Source organism: Perca fluviatilis, chromosome 10 (genome assembly GCF_010015445.1).
Source record: "Perca fluviatilis chromosome 10, GENO_Pfluv_1.0, whole genome shotgun sequence".
NCBI lineage: Eukaryota > Metazoa > Chordata > Actinopteri > Perciformes > Percidae > Perca > Perca fluviatilis.
In genome coordinates this window covers 3,655,754-3,677,217 of record NC_053121.1, presented here as the reverse complement: position 1 = coordinate 3,677,217, position 21,464 = coordinate 3,655,754, and the positions used below count along the sequence as shown (strand labels likewise).

Below are 21,464 nucleotides of genomic sequence, written 5' to 3'. Positions count from 1 at the left end.
TTGGCACCACGCTGGCCAATCAGGTCAGCTCTCTCAATACGCTGATTGTACCTATGATAGTATGCCTTAAAAAGGCTATGAATATGCCCCCACAGTAAAAAAACAGGCTATAGTTTGTGTACAATATAAAAAAATTTTAAAAAAATTAAAAGAAAAATGCCACCGCCACCCAAAACAAAAAAATCTGAACCCTTAGGTGTGTGTGACGATAGTAGTGACGAGGAACTAGAATGGCCGATGCGGACGATTACACAAGCAATCCTCATGATTTTGCACGTTTGTGCTATACATGCCAAAATATTCGAAGCCTGGGCCCAATCTATGCCTAGTGCTAGGCTTAGTGAAAGCAACAGTGAGAAAACACAAGAATTAGATAGTCCGTCCCCTGAACAGTTGTCACATAATGGTCCTTCAGACGTGTATTCCAGCAATACACCGTCCAATACAGACGCTACACAATCATCAAATACAGACCCCCAGACATAGATCAGAGTAATAAGAGACCTGCATGTTTTCCGAAAGTGTTCAGCCAAAACGATCCTGTACAGATGAACAGACCGGTCCCCAACGACCCCCAGCGCTTATAGTACCCCTCCATCACCCACAGAAAATCCTCAGGGTGGTGTGCGAGTGTGGTGCGCGCGCGGTTTTCTAAGGTAACATCCGAAATAGCATCCAGACAGATACCCCTTTTAATGCTGCTGAATTTCGCCAAGATGTCGAACCGCGAAATATTGATTTGACTGATATCGGTAGTGTTCCTGAAAGGGTGTATAGCACCTTAACAGATTTAATAGCGAGGGCTTTGGGCAATGCAACACAGGACAGCGTTTTAAATGTTGAGTTAAGGGGGCCAGCCGTAGATGTCCCTATCCAAACAATGTTGAACTCAGGCGATGGCTATAACACAGACACATTTCTGGAGCAAGTCGCACAAGCAATGCAGAGTAACGATAATTCACTGACCGATGACTCTTTAGAATTAATTGTGACAATAGCCGCAATATGTCGTGGAGGGTGTCGGAGACGTCGAAAACTAGGAAGCATTGGTTACGATCAAATATTGTCAGAAAAAGGTAATGCTTTGTATAACCCCAAGAATAACGCTGGTAACGACAATCTCTGCTTTTCTCTCTGCCTGGCACATTATGTAAATAGCAGATGGTCGCATGATGAGAAGATGAATTATGCTAAGCATCTGCATAGTGATTTGGGTTTTGACTACACACATAAGGTTTCGTTCTCTGATGTTGACAGATTTCAGAAACATTTGAAAATGAAAATTGTGATATTCCATCATGTAGCCGGATGTAAAAACCCACGATCTTCAAACGCACGACCAACCAGATGTGAAAACAGCATGGTTGTATTTGCATGACCGAACATTATTATCTCATCGTAAATAAAACGGCTTTTTTGGGGGCGTCTAGACGCTATGTATGGGTGTTACAAGACCTACCAGAACCCTCTGGGGCACCTTTGTAGTTGGCTTTGTAATGTGTGTTACACTGATTGTATACCTGACAAGACCATTAAATGCACAGGCTGTAAACGGATATGCAAATCGCAACAGTGTTTTGAAAACCATAAAAACCCGACGCGGAAACACGGGCTTATACCCTGCAATAAAATCAATATTGTGGAGTCCTGTCACGCAACATATCGCGGTGTCGAAAAATCCACACACAGCTGTAAAAACCTAAATGCCTACATTGTAGAGAGCCTTTAGGGGCTACTACGCACTCTTGCTATATACAACCCGAACGCAAAGAAAGTAGTGATAAGTATATCTTTACGATTTCGAAACACGTTATCAATGGGGGCCATGAAGCTAATTTTGTATGCGTTATGGATATGGATCGGTCAAAAACTGCTACTGAAACAACAAACTGTGTCGCATCATTCATTAAGAACTACAGACAGGAGAAATACAGAGGCTATACTTTTATAGCACACAATGCATCAGGTTTTGACAGTTATATAGTTTTAGAGTATCTGGTGAGTCAGAAACTTTGTCCAACTATTACTATGCGCGCGGTTCTAGGGTGCTTCTGATGATCGATTCTACTTTCAATCAGCGTTGGATCGATTCGTTCAGTTTTATCCCTATGGCTCTATCTAAAACAACCGGCAGCCATGGGGTTCTCCGATCTTCTCAAAGGCTTCTTCCCACACCGAATTTAACAAGCGAGAGAATGAGAATTATATTGGTCCGTATCCTGCACCAGCTCTATATGGTTATGATGCTATGAGGACGCCTCTAAGAAAACGTTCATGGAGTGGTAATCGTTTACGGTCCGCATAACCCACCTTTTGACTTTCTCAAAAGAGCTGCTCAGCTATTGTGTTAACGATGTAACGGTTTTGATTAAAGCATGCAAAATATACAGAGAGGCCTTCCACGGCCACAGGCCTAGACCCGTTTGCATACGCTACATTGGCCTCCTCATGTATGGGTGTATTTAAAACGTTGTTCCTCCCCAAAGATTCTGTTGCTCTGACATACGAAGGGCCTACCTTAGGCAAAACAAGACATGTTCTGATGTTTCAATACAGTGGCTTCGAGTATGTTTCAGACAGAGAGCCGTGTCTACAGCAGCCTCTGAACAGAGGTGAAAAGTCATTTGGTCAGTTCTTTGTAGATGGCTATTGTGAAGACACACTACACGGTTATGAATTTAATGGCTGCCCTTTCAGCGTGCATAAGGCTATAAGGCGTCAGGTGAAATCAATCCTCTCACCAAAAACAAAAAAAAAACACAGGGTGAACTGCTATCGGAGTTCCATAACAGAGTGTCTGCTCTAAAAAATAAGCATCAGCTGAAAGTTGTGGTGATGTGGGAATGTGATTGGAGACAGGCTGTGGACAATGACCCAGACGTTAAGGAGTTCATGTTAACATATGAAAAGCCAGGGCGTCTCAATCCGCGAGAATCCCTCTTTGGAGGCCGCACAAATGCAATGAAACTGTACCACAAGGTAGAAAATGATGAAAAGATCAGATACTATGATTTCACAAGTTTGTACCCAACTGTTCAGTCTAAAAGAGATTATCCAATAGGACACCCCCAAATAATACACAAGGATTTTGATGACATAAACAAATACTTTGGCATTGTGAAATGTACAGTAGCACCGCCCAGAGGCCTGTATCACCCTGTGTTGCCCTACCACTGTAACGGTAAACTGATGTTCCCCCTAGTGCGGCGTGTGCCGTTGAGATGAATCAAACAACACCATGCACACATAGCGATCAAGAGAGGTTGTTGTCTGCCTTTGGGTGACGTTTGAATTACAGAAAGCCATAGAGAAAGGGTATAAGATTGTTTCCATTGCTGAAGTTTGGCATTTCCCAGAAAAAACTGATCAGCTTTTAAAGCCTATGTTAAAACATTTCTTAAACGTAAGCAAGAAGCTTCAGGATACCCTGGGCATATGAAAACGGAAGACAAAAACAAAAGTACATAGATGACTATTATGCACACGGGGCATTCGTCTTGATCCGACCAAGATATGTTTTAACAAAGCTGTCAGGCATACAAATAAATTGCTTCTGAATAGTCTTTGGGGCAAATTTGCCATGCGCAGTAACATGACTACTGCTGAGCTCATAACCGAACCATCCCGCTTCACACAGCTCATGTTCAGCTATAATTTTGATGTTCGCCAGTTCTCATTCATCTCACCAGAAGTAGCGATTGTCCAATGGCGGATACACAGAGGGGGTCGCATCCAGAGTAAAAAGATGTGAATGTTTTTATAGGGGCCATGACCACAGCCTATGCTCGCATGGAGCTATATGATTTGTTGGATAAACTGCAGGAACGTATTTTATATGTTGACACTGACAGCATTCTGTTCACAAGCAGAGACGGCGAAGTGGATCCCAACCTGTAGGTCCTTACCTTGGCGATTTAACGGATGAACTAAATAGCCCCAAGTCTGTGTGGGCTCCTACCGAAGATTATATAACTGAGTTTACTCGGGTCCTAAATGCTATGCTTATAGGACCGCCAAGGAAATACACAGGTTAATGCAAGGGTGTAAACCCTCAATGCCACAAATGCCAAAGTGGTTACACATGAATCGTGAATTGGGCTTGTTCAACCTTTGTGACCAAGCAGCCGCAGCCTCCTAACCATCTGACCACAACTGCCTCTTCGCAACAACACGCGACAAAAACAGTTCCATCTCAAAAACGACACACTCACCAGGGAAGTACAGGTCGTTTACAAAACGCACGGTGCTCCAAGACTATACAACTGTACCTTATGGCTACTAGGGATGTTTCAGGATTTGATGGTAGGCTTCAACACCCTTTCAGCCTTGTTATCAGTGGTCCCTCTAATTGTGGAAAAACATACTTTGTCAAAGACATTATTGAAAACATGTCGTGTGCGTTATTTCAAAAAAAATCGATAACATTGTATACATCTATTCATGCTGGCAACCAATATACGATCAATTACTTAAAGCAGTTGAATATAAACTTTGTAACAAGGTCTCCGAATCGTTCTGCTAACGAAACACTCTTGCCTACTACTAAGAATAATTTGCTCATTATAGACGATTTAATGAATCAAGCCAGTGATAATTTGGAAGTTCAAAAGTTTTCACCCAGTATGTCCATCATAGACGTCTTAGTTGTATATATCTAGTGCAGAATCTGTTTATTCAAGGTAAAGCTAGTCGTACAATCAGTTTGAATACAAACTATATGATTATTTTCAAAAATGCTAGAGATCAACATCAGATAAGCTTACTGGCACTTCAAATGTTCCCCGGTAATAGTAAATATTTTTTAGAGGCTTTTAACGATGCAACTAGTTACACCTTTGGCTATCTATTGATAGATAGAAAACCACAACCCCGATATTTTAAGACTCAGAACCGCTCTGATATCCCCACACAGCAGGTTGTATAACGTCCTAGAAAAAGGTGTAATAATGTCAAACCGGAATGGAGAGGAATTTTACATTGTTAGACATGCTACATAAGGCATCACCCCCGGGAGCGGTGTCATTGTGAGCAACGCTAGTCCAGACTTTATTAATGCCCTTTGTGAAATATCTTTGAATGTCTTACAAGGTCACATACCGTTGTCTAATATTCAGTACAAGCTGTTAAAGAAAGAAGAAAGTTATTAGACTGATAGCTGATAAAAAAGTTAAACATTTAAAAAAAAAGACAATCAATCAAACAGGGAGGGTTTCTACTGCCTCTACTGGGGGCTGCTATCCCATTCATAGCAAGTCTTATCAACAGGAGTTGAGATGGAACACACTCAGAAAATGTTTTTGGTTCCACAAAATCACATCAGCATTACAGCATCCTCAAACATCGGGACTCCTCAAATGTATCTCTCGCGACAGTCTGTACAAAGTGAATTGGACCGAGCCATGAGTGATATATTGAAACAGCAGGACATTGATGTATATGAAAAGCTAAAAGATATTCCAAGTATTCTACAGAGGTACCTGGTCAGTGATAAAACAGGGTGAACGCGAAACGGTGTGATTACATTATCAATGCCTGAAGTTGATTCAAAGGATCTCAAAGATGAAGAAGAAAATATGTTAAAAACAGAAGTGTTGAAACATATGCCTATAAGAAACAAAAGAAGGCGGAATACATATTGGATTCATTATCCGACACAATGACCAGATATCTTGGACAGATCGAAAGGGAAATAGTTGTTGGAAATAAGAATGTGCCAGGTAGTCATCTGTATGATCTGCTGAAAAGTGTCACAGCCCATAATAATGTTGCAGACCGCTCTAGACCAAAAGGGTGTGAACATATTTTAAAAACGTTAGCTAGTTTAAATGTGCCATTTCCGAATCCCAAACAACAAGGGTAATGCCGTTCTATTGGAGCTTCTTTAAAACAGATACATCATCTGAAGTAAATACACAAACGCCTATGGCTTTACTGATCCCCTCACAAGCGACTCCTAAGAGCATTAAGAATGGCCCTGTATTTAATACACAAACGGGTCATCTGATTTACAAGAAGCTAGTACTCCTAGAACCTTTAGTATTACACCATCCATTACTAAGACTCGTACGGCTAGTTTTTAATCTTTTCTATATTATTACACTAATTTTTATATTCTACTTTTTAAACCTATTTTTATTATTTTTATTATTACACTATTTTTATATTTTACTTTTTAAACCCATTTTTATTATTATTTTTCTATTGAGATGTGTTTTCTATTGAGGTGTGTTTTCTTTATTCAACTACGAAAAGTCAGTGTTGTATGTAAACTGGTGACATTAAAATGAATGTTTTTACAAAATTTATTTTTATTTTTAAATCTGTTTTATTATTATTTTTTCTATTCAGGTGTTTTTTCTTTATTCAACTGTGTGAAAATGCTGTGTTGTATGTTAACTTGTGACATACATTTTATATTTTTATTAAATTTTTTTCACATTGAGTGGGTAATTTCTTCAGGCATTAGAAAAAAAAAAAAAAAAATGCTGTGTTGTATGTAAACCTTGTGACATTAAAATGAATGTTTTACATTAATTTTATCTATTGAATGCATTTTCCTGTATAATTTGTTTTAAAAATAAAAAGGAATGCAAAAATTGAGACATCGTGAAGACATGTATATTCCATTTCTTTATTTTTTGAAAAAAAAAAAAACATCATTACACCATTTTTACAAAATTTTTTTACCTATAGGTGTGCATGAACATTGTACACATTTAAATTTCTGATCATGACACACATCTGGATGTATTCTGCTAACAAAATGACTAACCGTATTGTATCGTGCTGCTACAAGATTGGTCCCATACATGCTCAATAATTTGTATAAGGAATCTTTTTCTGAATGTGACATAAAAAGAAAACACAGTGCTGTCCACATGTTGGCAGAATAAGTTATTTTTGAACTTGTTTTAGCTGAATGGCACATCTCCACACTGTTTTTTAAGAGGAAATTGCTAATTTCCTGAGGAAAAAGGTAGGTGGATGTCCAAGCTATCAAAGAACAAACCATGCTTGTTCTCTGTAATGTAAATACCTAGCCAGTGTTCACTCGGGCATATTACTGGGTTGTGTATTTACAACTAATATAAGCGGGGTAATTTAGCAAATCACGGTTTTGGGAGATGATCATGGCATTACTCCTAAGAAATTTGTGTCTCTATTCATTCTTTTTCTGAGTATCGCCTAGTAGAGTTCTATCAGTATTCATCTTTAGTAATGATCCATTTAGGACTTGCCTTCTGTTAGATATTTCGGATACAGAATCAAAACGGAATAGCAGATATAGGGTCATCATTCCTCGAAGGGATTTCTGAACCGCTTCACCCCGAGCGTTACGCCGTTCTTAATCAGTGAACGTTCCTGACCCCCACCGTCGGGTTCCAAATTAAAACAAAATACGTTATAACCAGACCAAGCAGATCGTGTTATGGCTAGTGACCGGTCTTTTAAATGGCGTCCTGTTGATTCAATCAGTTGATAATATTCCCGTACATATTGTCCTCTTTGAAAAAAGGGCTGAAAAGGGACGGGCTGGGTGGGACTGTCCATCTGCATAAAGCTAATAAATTCTGTATTATAGTTTCCAAAATTAGAGGGGTTATGGGCATAAATCGATCCTGTGTATGCTTCCATTATCTACGAAAGCTATGACACAAATTTAGGTAAACTTGTCCTATGAACAGGTTTTCTTGGTTGCAAAACCGTGTGCAGTAGGTATTGAGAAGGTTTTTAGAGATACTCTGTCGCAATGGCATAATTTTGCATTAGTTGCTGTAAGGTACCGACTATGACTTATGCTTACAGTTGATTGCAACTGTTATTTTCTTGACAAATAGACTAGCAGACATTATTTTCACAAGCGAATTGGACATTCCCAGGGGTCATTAGTACAAGATGAGTCGTTTTAACGGATAAATTTCAAAGACATTTCAACACCATTTAGCAATAGTTTTTCTTGAAAAACAAATCTGCATGTACTGGTGTATTAATTCCCAATAATATGGCTTTCGGGATGTGTATTATTCACCTTTGTGCCAACCCCTCATTTATCGCTCTGTGATAGATGTCTCATCCATTTTGCCAGCTGTGTCCTTACAAAAATGGCCCTGTGCTAAATTGGCGTTGCTAACGTGTCCTCTCCATAATTCAGAAGACATTCTATAAGGGCTCTGAGGCGATCACCTTATTTGAAGACTGTATGATCGGGGTCTATCACCCCAACATTATATCTAACTTGTGAAAAAAAGACTGCATCCAGGATATTTATAAAACCTACATCAGCTGGCGTTAGCCAACAATGTGCCATCAGGGTTTGTAATCCTTACACGTGTATACGAAGTATGAATCGTTAGGTCTAGATATAATCCTCTCAGCTACAAATAGAAAAATTCAATAGGAACGTCCGTTAGAGCTGACATTGGGGATTTCTAAAATGCTTGATTTTTCGATAGATGTTTGTGTGTACGTTGCATGTAAACAGAGATCCAATTCTGTCTTCACACACCTCTTCGGACTGATTATGAATAAAGCGCCATGATTGATTCTCCTGTAAAATTAAAATATGTCTTTGTCAGGGGCCAGAGAGCTACGGTTGAGCTCCTACCTCGCTTTGACAGATGCCTTCTTTGACAATCCTTAGTTTTTTGGTGCAGCGTTTGGATTTTTTGTTCAACAATCCGTTAATACTGCATACATCCTGGTGGGGCTCTTTTTAATGCTTTAACGTCTGTACACCATTAGCCCATTTCCCTGTTGTCTGGATGCCACGGCATTCCTGACATTAGTCACAACATCACCAATAAAACCACTTGCTGCTGTTTTCCAGATGAGGTTTGGCTATATATTAAACCCCTTTTAAAGGGGGACAGCCATTCCGAAATAAATTTCTTGAATATCCCCCTTAATCCATGTCCGTATTTGTGCTGGAGCCTATGAATCCCGGTAACTCTCACCCAGCTTGATTCCATGTAATAGTGCATTATATCTTCCGCATCATCGGATTTGTACGGCGCCCTCATCATTTCAATGCTGTTTCACAGGTCTAAAATGTAGTTTGACAATTACCTTTTCCGTATGAGAAGGGGTGTTGGTTCGGACGTCAGAGTTCTATTTGAATATCAGTAATACTCGAATGCACAACGATTGTGTAGTGAGGAACTGTATGTAACTTAGAGTGGGCAACGTTGCTCTCATCAGAGATATTTATACAACGGAGTAGGGGTACATGACTATCACCGACTAGCTGGTAGTCCACAATGCTATAAATAAATATATTATAACGACCCCCATGAATGTCTGCCGGTGTGGAGCTGCACATTTTAAATGAGGGCCAATGTGAATTTCGCTAACACAGAGTCACCGTGGAATGAACCCAAGAATTTTCGCCAGACGCCCTTAAAAACACAATATTCCAAACCGTCTCCTCCCTTGAAAAGAATCTTATTAGTGCATAGGATTGTGTGTCATAGTTATGTGGGCTAGGGGTTGGGTTAGCAGCACATTTCAATTATATTCTTTAACAATGCTGTCGATCGCATTATAAGAACCAACTGTTAGCCCTTAGCTTGTTGTTGAACATTTTCGCTTTCACAGGTCGAAGCGAAATCAACCTGGCATCATCATTCTCAGTAGTGAAACTATTCCAGACCCTGGGTATTGAATTTCAATAAGACCAACTTCGCCAATGCTCTTGTAATATGCTAGAGTGGTTTAGCTTAAATGAATTGAATTGCCAAATCTTATTATTTGGATAAACTAATTGTGTAGTGCATTACTTAGCAGCGTGAATAAAAATCCGCTCTTATTCATAGCTCCAATACCTTCTTCACTAACAAAACACAATGACTAATATTACAAGACTGGTACAGCTTTTATCTTACATCAACTATGTCTTTTTCAGGAAGAGCCATGAACAAATTCCTCGAGGCCATCCTAACCATTTCCTCACAAGTACAAGCTTTTATCGCCCTGTTTTCTTCGAGCCAGCACTTTCTCTTAAACACTTTGTTTTTGTCTACAATTACAGACTGTAACCTCGGCTTCAGAAGCGTACCTGTCACCGCTCCTCACTATTGTCTTTCACAGTATATAAACAGGAGGAGTTCTACCTATACGCTTTGATATTGTAAAAAAACTCATCTGTAAACGCCTGTTCGTGAACCCACGTAAAACTTGTGCTTTGATATCCTAACGGGTGTCCCCATCTGAAATTTAAACAGCACTGTTCCATGTGGTTTCAGTTTGTACAGAGTAAAGACAGCTTCTCATTGTCTTTACATAATGAGGACGCATTTCTTTATTCCATGGTATGCAGAGTTGTAAGCAGCAACCATATTCAGTCACCCTCAATATACGAAAGTTAACAGCCGCAATATCTCCACATTCTGGTTTTGAAAGTCCTATTGAAACGCCAACAACACTTGCTTTTGTTCTTGCCTCGATGTGGGAAAACGGTGAATTTTGTATTGTGTCATCAATTTTTGAAAACCTTATTATGCAATTCTTTTCCAGAGTCTGTTTGAAGCTTCTGGGTATGCCCTTGTTCCAATATTTCCCTTAAAGGCACTTGCTATCACGCTTAGGCCCGATTTGTTTTAAGACATATTACCCAGGCATATTTAGAAAACAACACACGGGCCATACACAATACTGCACATTATCGCTTTCCGTTGAATATTCAGACATATCGACCAAATCAGCCTGAAATTGCTTATCGATACCATTAACAATCACTTGTTTCTTTGGGAAGTGTTTCAATGCAGGCGCAGTAGTGTATATGCATCCTGCCCAGCAGAAACTTTTTAACCGTAGATAGTTGGAGACAAGCCGGTACATTCTTGACGGAATCACGGAGCCTCTGTACACCTCCTAACCCTCCTAGTTGGACGGATCATAAGTATATTTTGTGCATAACCTTCTCTCCATGATCTTTACTAAAACACAAGTGAACACATTAGAGCAGGCCATTCTTTTATTTTTTACAAAACACACTCACACAGTCCTTACATATGATGACAGTTAAGGAAGCATATGAAACCTATTCTATCATGATAGCATATTGGCTAATAATGGATACATTGCTTTTTAATTGATTATGAATATATGCGCTTTTGCAAATCCTGTAAGATGAACCTTCAGATGTATTCCAGCAATACATCGTCTAATACAGATTTCTGGCTAATAATCATCAAATGTAGACCCCGGTGACATAGATCAGGAGTAATAAGAGACCTGCATGTTTTCCCGAAAGTGTTCAGCCGCCAAACGATCCTGTACAGATGAACAGACCGTCCCCAACCGCCCACAAGCTTATAGTACCCTCCATCACCCACAGAAAACTCCTCAGGTGGTGCAGTGTGGTGCGGGCGCTTCTAAGGTAACATCCGAAATACAATCCAGACAGATAATTTCCCTTTAATAATGCTGCTGAATTTCGCCAAGATGTCGACTCCGCGAAATATTGATTTTGACTGATCGGTAGTGTTCCTGAAAGGGTGTATAGCACCTTAACAGATTTTAATAGCTTAGGGCTTTGGCAATGCAACACAGGATACGCTTTAAATGTTGAGTTAAGGGGCCAGCCAGATGTCCCTATCATCCAAACAATGTTGAACTCAGGCGATGGCTATAACACAGACACATTTCTGGAGCAAGTCGCACAAGCAATGCAGAGTAACGATAATTCACTGACCGATGACTCTTTAGAATTAATTGTGACAATAGCGCGCAATATGTCGGAAGCCGAGACGTCGAAAACCAGGGAAGCATTGGTTACCATCAAATATTGTCAGAAAAGGTAATGCCGTATAACCCCCAAGAATAACGCTGGTAAATCTTTAAATCTCTGCTTTTCTCTGCCTGGCACATTATGTAAATAGCAGATGGTCGCATGATGAGAAGATGAATTATGCTAAGCATCTGCATAGTGATTTGGGTTTTGACTACACACATAAGGTTTCGTCTCTTTGATGTTGACAGATTTCAGAAACATTTGAAAATGAAAATTGTGATATTCCATCATGTAGCCGGATGTAAAACCCACGATCTTCAAAACGCATCGACCAACCAGATGTGAAAACAGCATGGTTGTATTTGCATGACTAACATTATTATCTCATCGTGAAATAAAACGGCTTTTTTGGGGGCGTCGTACGCTTGCGATGGGTGTTACAAGACCTACCAGAACCCTCTGGGGCAACCTTTGTAGTTGGCTTTGTAATGTGTGTTACACTGATTGTATACCTGGACAAGACCATTAAATGCACAGGCTGTAAACGATATGCAAATCGCACAGTGTTTTGAAAACCATAAAAACCCGACGCGGAAACACGGGCTTATACCCCGCAATAAAATCAAATATTCGCCAAGTCCTGTCACGCAACATATCGTGGTAGTCGAAAAATCCACACAGCTGTAAAAACCTAAATGCCTACATTGTAGAGAGAGCCTTTAGGGGCTACTACGCGACTTTTGCTATATACAACCCGCGAACGCAAGAAAGTAGTGATAAGTATATCTTTTACGATTTCAAACACGTTATCAAGTGGGCCTATGAAGCTAATTTTGTATGCTATGGATATGGACGGTCAAAAAACTGCTACGTAAACAACAAACTGTGTCGCATCATTCATTAAGAACTACAGACAGGAGAAATACAGAGGCTATACTTTTATAGCACACAATGCATCAGGTTTTGACAGTTATATAGTTTTAGAGTATCTGGTGAGTCAGAAACTTTGTCCAACTATTACTATGCGCGGGTTCTAGGGTGCTTCTGATGATCGATTCTACTTTCAATCAACGTTGGATCGATTCGTCTTCAGTTTTATCCCTATGGCTCTATCTAAAACACCGGCAGCCATGGGGTTCTCCTCGATCTCTCAAAGGCTTCTTCCCACACCTAATTTAACAAGCGAGAATGAGAATTATATTGGTCCGTATCCTGCACCAGCTCTATATGGTTATGATGCTATGAGTGACGCCTCTAAGAAAACGGCTCATGGAGTGGTGGTATCGCTACGGTCCGGCGCATAAAACCTTTTGACTTTCGAAAAGAGCTGCTCAGCTATTGTGTTAACGATGTAACGGGTTTTGATTAAAGCGCAGCAAATATACAGAGAGGCCTTCCACGAAGTGCACAGGCCTAGACCCGCTTGCATACGCCTACATTGGCCTCCCTGCGTATGGGTGTATTTAAAACGTTGTTCCTCCCCAAAGATTCTGTTGCTCTGACATACGAAGGGCCTACCTTAGGCAAAACAAGACATGTTCTGATGTTTCAATACAGTGGCTTGAGTATGTTTCAGACAGAGAGGGCCTTGACATACAGCACGCCTGAACAGAGGTGAAAAGTCATTTGGTCAGTTCTTTGTAGATGGCTATTGTGAAGACACACACACGCAGTTATGAATTTAATGGCTGCTTCTTTCACGGCTGTGATAAGTGCGCCAGGTGAAATCAATCCTCTCACCAAAAACAAAAACACAGGGTGAACTGCTATCGGAGTTCCATAACAGAGTGTCTGCTCTAAAAAATAAGCATCAGCTGAAAGTTGTGGTGATGTGGGAATGTGATTGGAGACAGGCTGTGGACAATGACCCAGACGTTAAGGAGTTCATGTTAACATATGAAAAGCCAGGGCGTCTCAATCCGCGTGAATCCCTCTTTTGAGGCCGCGACAAATGCAATGAAACTGTACCACAAGGTAGAAAATGATGAAAAGATCAGATACTATGATTTCACAAGTTTGTACCCAACTGTTCAGTCTAAAAGAGATTATCCAATAGGACACCCCCAAATAATACACAAGGATTTTGATGACATAAACAAATACTTTGGCATTGTGAAATGTACAGTAGCACCGCCCAGAGGCCTGTATCACCCTGTGTTGGCCCTACCACTGTAACGGTAAACTGATGTTCCTCTATGCGCGTGCGCTCGTTCAGATGAATCAAACAACACCATGCACACATAGCGATCAAGAGAGGTTGTGTTGTCTGCGCTTGAGTGACGCTTTGAATTACAGAAAGCCATAGAGAAAGGGTATAAGATTGTTTCCATTGCTGAAGTTTGGCATTTCCCAGAAAAACTGATCAGCTTTTAAAGCCTATGTTAAAACATTTCTTAAACGTAAGCAAGAAGCTTCAGGATACCCTGGGCATATCAAAACGGAAGACGAAAACAAAAGTACATAGATGACTATTATGCACACGAAGGCATTCGCCTTGATCCGACCAAGATATGTTTTAACAAAGCTGTCAGGCATACAAATAAATTGCTTCTGAATAGTCTTTGGGGCAAATTTGCCATGCGTAGCAACATGACTACCGCTGAGCTCATAACCGAACCATCCCGCTTCACACAGCTCATGTTCAGCGACACTTTGATGTTCGCCAGTTCTCATTCATCTCACCAGAAGTAGCGATTGTCCAATGGCGCAACACAGAGGGGTCGCGATCCAGAGTAAAAAAGTGAATGTTTTTATAGGGGCCATGACCACAGCCTATGCTCGCATGGAGCTATATGATTTGTTGGATAAACTGCAGGAACGTATTTTAATATGTTGACACTGACAGCATTCTGTTCACAAGCAGAGACGGCGAAGTGGATCCCACCTCTGTAGGTCCTTACCTTGGCGATTTAACGGATGAACTAAATAGCCCAAGTCTGTGGGGCTCCTACCGAAGATTATATAACTGAGTTTACTTCCGGGGTCCTAAATGCTATGCTTATAGGACCGCTCAAGGAAATACACAGGTTAATGCAGAGGGTGTAACCCTCAATGCCACAAATGCCAAAGTGGTTACACATGAATCGTAATGCATCATTTGTTCAACCCTTTGTGACCAAGCAGCCGCAGCCTCCTAACCATCTGACCACAACGGCCTTCACAATAACACGCCGACAAAAACAGTTCCATCTCAAAAACGACACACTCACCAGGAGTACAGGTCGCTTTACAATAAACGACGCCGCTCCAAGACTATACAACTGTAACCTTATGGCTACTAGGATGTTTCAGGATTTGATGGTAGGCTTCAAAACACCTTTTCAGCCTTGTTATCAGTGGTCCCTCTAATTGTGGAAAACATACTTTGTCAAAGACATTATTGAAAACATGTCGTGCGTTATTTCACAAAAAATCGATAACATTGTATACATCTATTCATGCTGGCAACCAATATACGATCACCATTACTTAAAACGTTGAATATAAACTTTGTATAAGGTCTCCCGGAATCGTTCTGCGAACGCAAACACCTTTGCCTACTACTAAGAATAAATTTGCTCATTATAGACGCATTTAATGAATCAAGCCAGTGATAATTTGGAAGTTCAAAAAGTTTTCACCCAGTATGTCCATCATAGACGCCTTAGTTGTATATATCTAGTGCAGAATCTGTTTATTCAAGGTAAAGTTAGTCGCATAATCAGTTTGAATACAAACTATATGATTATTTTCAAAAATGCTAGAGATCAACATCAGATAAGCTTACTGGCACGCCAAATGTTCCCCGGTAATAGTAAATATTTTTAGAGGCTTTTAACGATGAAACTAGTTACACCTTTGGCTATCTATTGATAGATTATAAAACCACAACCCCGATATTTTAAGACCTCAGAACCGCCTCTGATATCCCTACCAGCAGGTTGTATAATGCCTTAGAAAAAGGTGTAATAATGTCAAACCGAATGGAGAGGAATTTTACATTGTTAGACATGCTACATAAGGCATCACCCGGAGAGCGTAGGTGTCAGTGAGCAACGCTTAGTCCAGACTTTATTAATGCCCCTTTGTGAAATATCTTTGAATGTCTTTACAAGGTCACATACCGTTGTCTAATATTCAGTACAAGCTGTTAAAGAAAAAGAAGAAAGTTATTAGACTGATAGCTGATAAAAAAGTTAAACATTTAAAAAAAAAAAAGACAATCAATCAAACAGGAGGGTTTCTACTGCCTCTACTGGGGCTGCTATCCCATTCATAGCAAGTCTTATCAACAGGAGTTGAGATGGAACACACTCAGAAAATGTTTTGGTTCCACAAAATCAATTAGCAGCATTACAGCATCCTCAAACATCGGACTCCTCAAATGTATCTCACAGTCTGTACAAAGTGAATTGGACCGAGCCATGAGTGATATATTGAAACAGCAGGACATTGATGTATATGAAAAAGCTAAAAGATATTCAAGTATTCTACAGAGGTACCTGGTCATGATAAAACAGGGTGAACGCGTAGAAACGTGGATTACATTATCAATGCCTGAAGTTGATTCAAAGGATTCAAAAGATGAAGAAGAAAAATATGTTAAAAACAGAAGTGTTGAAACATATGCCTATAAGAAACAAAAGAAGTGCGGAATACATATTGGATTCATTATCCCGTAATAACAATGACCAGATATCTTGACAGATCAAGGGGAAATAGTTGTTGGAAATAAGAATGTGCCAGGTAGTCATCTGTATGATCTGCTGAAAAGTGTCACAGCCCATAATAATGTTGCAGACCGCCTAGACCAAAAGGGTGGAACATATTTTAAAAACGTTAGCTAGTTTAAATGTGCCAATATCCGTAATCCCAAACACAAGGGTACCTGTCTCTATTGAGGCTTTTAAAACAGATACATCATCTGGAAGTAATACACAAACGCCTATGATGGCTTTACGATCCCCTGCGCACTCCTAGAGCATTAAGAATGGCCCCTGTATTTATACACAAACGGCATCTGATTTACGCCAACTAGTACTCCTAGAACCTTTAGTATTACACCATCCATTACTAAGACTCGTTGGGCTAGTTTTAATCTTTTCTATTATTACACTAATTTTTTATATTCTTACTTTTTAAACCTATTTTATTATTTTTTATTATTACACTAATTTTATATTTTACTTTTTAAACCTATTTTTATTATTATTTTTCTATTGAGATGTGTTTTCTATTGAGGTGTGTTTTCTTTATTCAACTATGCAAAAGTCAGTGTTGTATGTAAACCGGTGACATTAAATGAATGTTTTACATAAATTTATTTTTATTTTTAAATCTGTTTTTATTATTATTTTTCTATTCAGGTGTTTTTTCTTTATTCAACTATGTGAAAATGCTGTGTTGTATGTTAACTTGTGACATACATTTTATATTTTTTATTAAATTTTTTCCATTGAGGGGTAATTTCTTCAGGCATATGAAAATGCTGTGTTGTATGTAAACCTGTGACACATTAAATGAATGTTTTACATTAATTTTATCTATTGAATGCATTTTTCCTGTATAATTTGTTTTAAAAATAAAAAGGAATGCAAAATTGAGACATCGTAAAGACATGTATATTCCACATTCTTTATTTTTTGAAAAAAAAAAAAACATCATTACACCATTTTACAATATTTTTTACCTATAGGTGGCGCATGAACATTGTACACATTTAAATTTCTGATCATGACAAACACATCTGATGTATTCTGCTAACAAAATGACTAACCATTGTATCGTAGCATACAAGATTGGCCCCATACATGCTCAATACTTTTGTATAAGGAATCTTTTTCTGAATGTGACATAAAAGAAAACACAGTGCTGTCCACATGTTGTAGAATAATTATTTTGAACTTGTTTTGCTGAATGGCACATCTCCACACTGTTTTTTAAGAGGAAATTGCTAATTTCCTGAGGAAAAAAGGTAGGTGGATGTCCAAAGCTATCAAAGAACAAACCATGCTTGTTCCTCTGTAATGTAAATACCTAGCCAGTGTTCACCGGCATATTACTGGGTTGTGTATTTACAACTAACATAGCGGGTAATTTACAAACTACGGTTTTGGGAGATGATCACATGGCATTACTCCTAAGAAATTTGTGTCTCTATTCATTCTTTTCTCTGAGTACGCTTAGTGAGTTCTATCGTATTCATCTTTAGTAATGATCCAATAGGACTTTGCCTTCTGTGTAGATATTTCGGATTACAGAATCAAAACGGAATAGCAGATATGAGTCACAGTCCTCGGAAGGGGGTTTCTGAACCACGATCTTCCAGCTTAACGTTGCCGCTCTTAATCAGTGAAACGTTCCCTGACCCCCACCGGCCGGGTTCCAAATTAAAACAAAATAGCGTATAACCAGACCCAAAATCAGATCGTGTTATGGCTAGTGACCGGTCTTTTAAATGGCCGCCTGTTGATTCAATCAGTTGATAATATTCCCGTCATATTGTCCTCTTTGAAAAAAGGGCTGAAAAGGACGGGCTGGGTGTGAGGCTGTCCATCTGCATAAAGGCTAATAAATTCTGTATTATAGTTTCCAAAATTAAAGGGGTTACGGGCATACGATCCTGTGTATGCTTCATTATCTACCAAAAGCTATGACTACAAATTTAGGAATCTGTCCTATGAACAGGTTTTCTTGGTTGCAAACACGCTGCCTGTAGGTATTGAGAAGGTTTTAGAGATACTCTGTCAATAGCATATTTTGCATTAGTATGCTGTAAGGCACCGACTATGAGCTAGTCTTACAGTTGGTGCAACTGTTATTTTCTTGACAAATAGACTAGCAGACATTATTTCCACAGCGGAATTGGACATTCCCAGGGGTCATTAGTACAAAGTCGCCTTTGAACGGATAAATTTCAAAGACATGTCAACACCATTTAGCAATAGTTTTTCTTGAAAAACAAATCTGCATGTACTGGTGCTATTAATTCCACAATATGGCTTTCGGATGTGTATTCACCCCTTTGTGCCAACCCTCATTATCGCTTCGTGATAGATGTCTCATCCATTTTGCCAGCTGTGTCCTTACAAAATAGCCCTGTGCTAAATTGTGAGCTAACGTGTCCTCTCCATAATTCAGAAGACATTTTATAAGGGCTCTATAAGGATACGTATTTGAAGACTGTGTGATCAGTCTATCACCCAACATTATATCTACTTGTGAAAAAGACTGCATCCAGGATAGTTTATAAAACCTACATCAGCTGCGTTAGCCAACAATGTGCCATCAGGGTTTGTAATCCTTACACGTGTATACAAGTATGAATCGTTAAGGTCTAGATAATCCCTCTCCGCGAAATGAAAATTCAATAGGACCGGCGTCCGTTAGAGCTGACATTGGGGATTTCTACAAATGTTGATTTTTCGATAGATGTTTGTGTGGTACGGGTACTGTAAACAGATCCAATTCTGTCTTCACACACTCTTCGGACTGATTATGAATAAAACCATGATTGATTCTGTAAAATTAAAATATGTCTTTGTCAGGGCCAGAGAGCCGGGTGCGGAGCTCTACGCGCTACAGATGCCTTCTTTTGACAATCCTTCGTTTTTTGGTGGCGTTTTTATGCTTTTTGTTCACAATCCGGTTACGCCCACATCCTGGTGGGGCTCTTTTTAATGCTTTGCGTCTGTACACCATTAGCCCATTTCCCTGTTGTCTGGATGCCACGGCATTCCTGACATTAGTCACAACATCACCAATAAAACCACTTGCTGCTGTTTTCAGATGAGGTTTGGCTATATTAAACCCCTTTTTTAAAAGGGGGACAGCCATTCGAAATAAATTTCTGAATATCCCCCCTAATCCATGTCCGTATTGTGTGCTGGAGCCTATGAATCCCGGCAACTCTCCACCAGCTTGATTCATGTAATAGTGCATATATCTTCCATCATCGGATGTGTACGCTTTCCTCATCATTTCAATGCTGTTTCACAGGTCTAAAATGTAGTTTGACAATTACTTTTCCGTATGAGAAAGGGATGTGTTGGTTCTGATCGCTCGTAGTTCTATTTGAATATCAGTAATACTCGACGTGCCAACGATGTGTAGTGAGGACTGTCGTAACTTAGAGTGGGCCGTTTGCTCTCATCAGAGATATTTATACAACGGGAGTAGGGTACATGACTATCACCGACTAGCTGGTAGTCCACAATGTCACTATAAATAAATATATTATAACGACCCCCATGAATGTCTGCCGGGTGTGGAGCTGCACATTTTAAATGAGGGCCAATGTGAATTTCGAACACAGAGTCTGGAATGAACCCAAGAATTTCGGCCAGACGCCCCTTAAACACAATATTCCAACCGTCTCCTCCCGTGAAAAGAATCTTATTAGTGATAGGATTGTGTGTCATAGTTATGTGGGCTAGGGTTGGGTTAGCAGCACATTTCATATTATATTCTTTAACAATGCTGTCGATCGTATTATAAGAACCAACTGTTAGCCTTAGCTTGTTGAACATTTTCGTTTTCGTGTCGATGAAATCAACCTTGGCATCATTCTCAGTGAAACTATTCCAGACCCTGGGGTATTGAATTTCAATAAGACCAACTTCATACGGCTCTTGTAATATGAGTGGTTTAGCCAGTTTTGTTCTGAATTGCCAAATCTTATTATTTGGATAAACTAATTGTGAGGCATTACTAGGCAGCGTAACAAAAAATCCGTTCTTATTCATAGCTCCAATACCTTTCACTAACAAAACACAATGACTAATATTACAAGACTGGTACAGCGCTTTTATCTTACATCAACTATGTCTTTTTCAGAGAGCCATGAATTGAATTTCTGAGGCCATCCTAACCATTTCACAAGTACAAGCTTTTTACGTCCTGTTTTCTTTCGAGCCAGCACTTTCTCAATTTTAAACACTTTGTTTTTGTCTACAATTACAGACTGTAACTTCGCGCCGTAAAGGTACCTGTCACCGCGCCCACTATTGTCTTTCAGTATATAAACAGGAGGAGTTTACCTCATACGTTTTGATATTGTAAAAACTCATCTGTAAACGTCTGTTCGTAACCTTTACTAGCAACACACTCTGTGCTTTGATATCCTAACGGTGTCCCCCATCTGAAATTTAAACAGCACTGTTCCATGTGGTTTCAGTTTGTACAGAGTGTTAAAGACAGTTTTCTCATTGTCTTTACATACGGAGGACGGTGCCATTTTTATTGACCTATGGTATGCAGAGTTGTAAGCAGCAACCATATCTTGTACTACCTCAATATAGCGGCGCGAGTTAACAGCCGTTAAATATCTCCACATTCTGGTTTTGAAAGTCCTATTGAAACGCTCAACAACACTTGCTTTTGTTTCGTTCGATGTGGAAAAATGGTGAATTTTATATTGTATTATGTCATAATTTTTGAAAAACCTTATATATAAAATTCTTTCCAGAGTCTGTTTGAAGCTTCTGGGGTATGCGTCCCTTGTTCCAATATTTCCTTAAAGGCACTTGTCACGCTAGGCCCCGATTTGTTTTAAGACATATTACCCAGGCATATTTAGAAAACACATCAATACATGTCAATAAATACTGCACATTATCGTTTTCCGTTGAATATTCAGACATATCGACCAAATCAGCCTGAAATTGCTTATCGATACCATTAACAATCACTCTGTTTCTTGGGAGTGTTTCAATGCAGGGCGTGCAGTGTATATGCATCCTGCCTCAGCAGAAAC

General features: G+C 39.5%; 1 protein-coding gene across 2 annotated transcripts in view; it reads left to right on the top strand.

The window, feature by feature from the left end:
• The window catches only part of LOC120566783 (gamma-aminobutyric acid receptor subunit alpha-2), an 80,131-nt gene that overhangs the window by 51,258 nt on the left and 7,409 nt on the right, over positions 1-21,464 (top strand). The gene's annotated exons all lie outside the window — the stretch shown is intronic.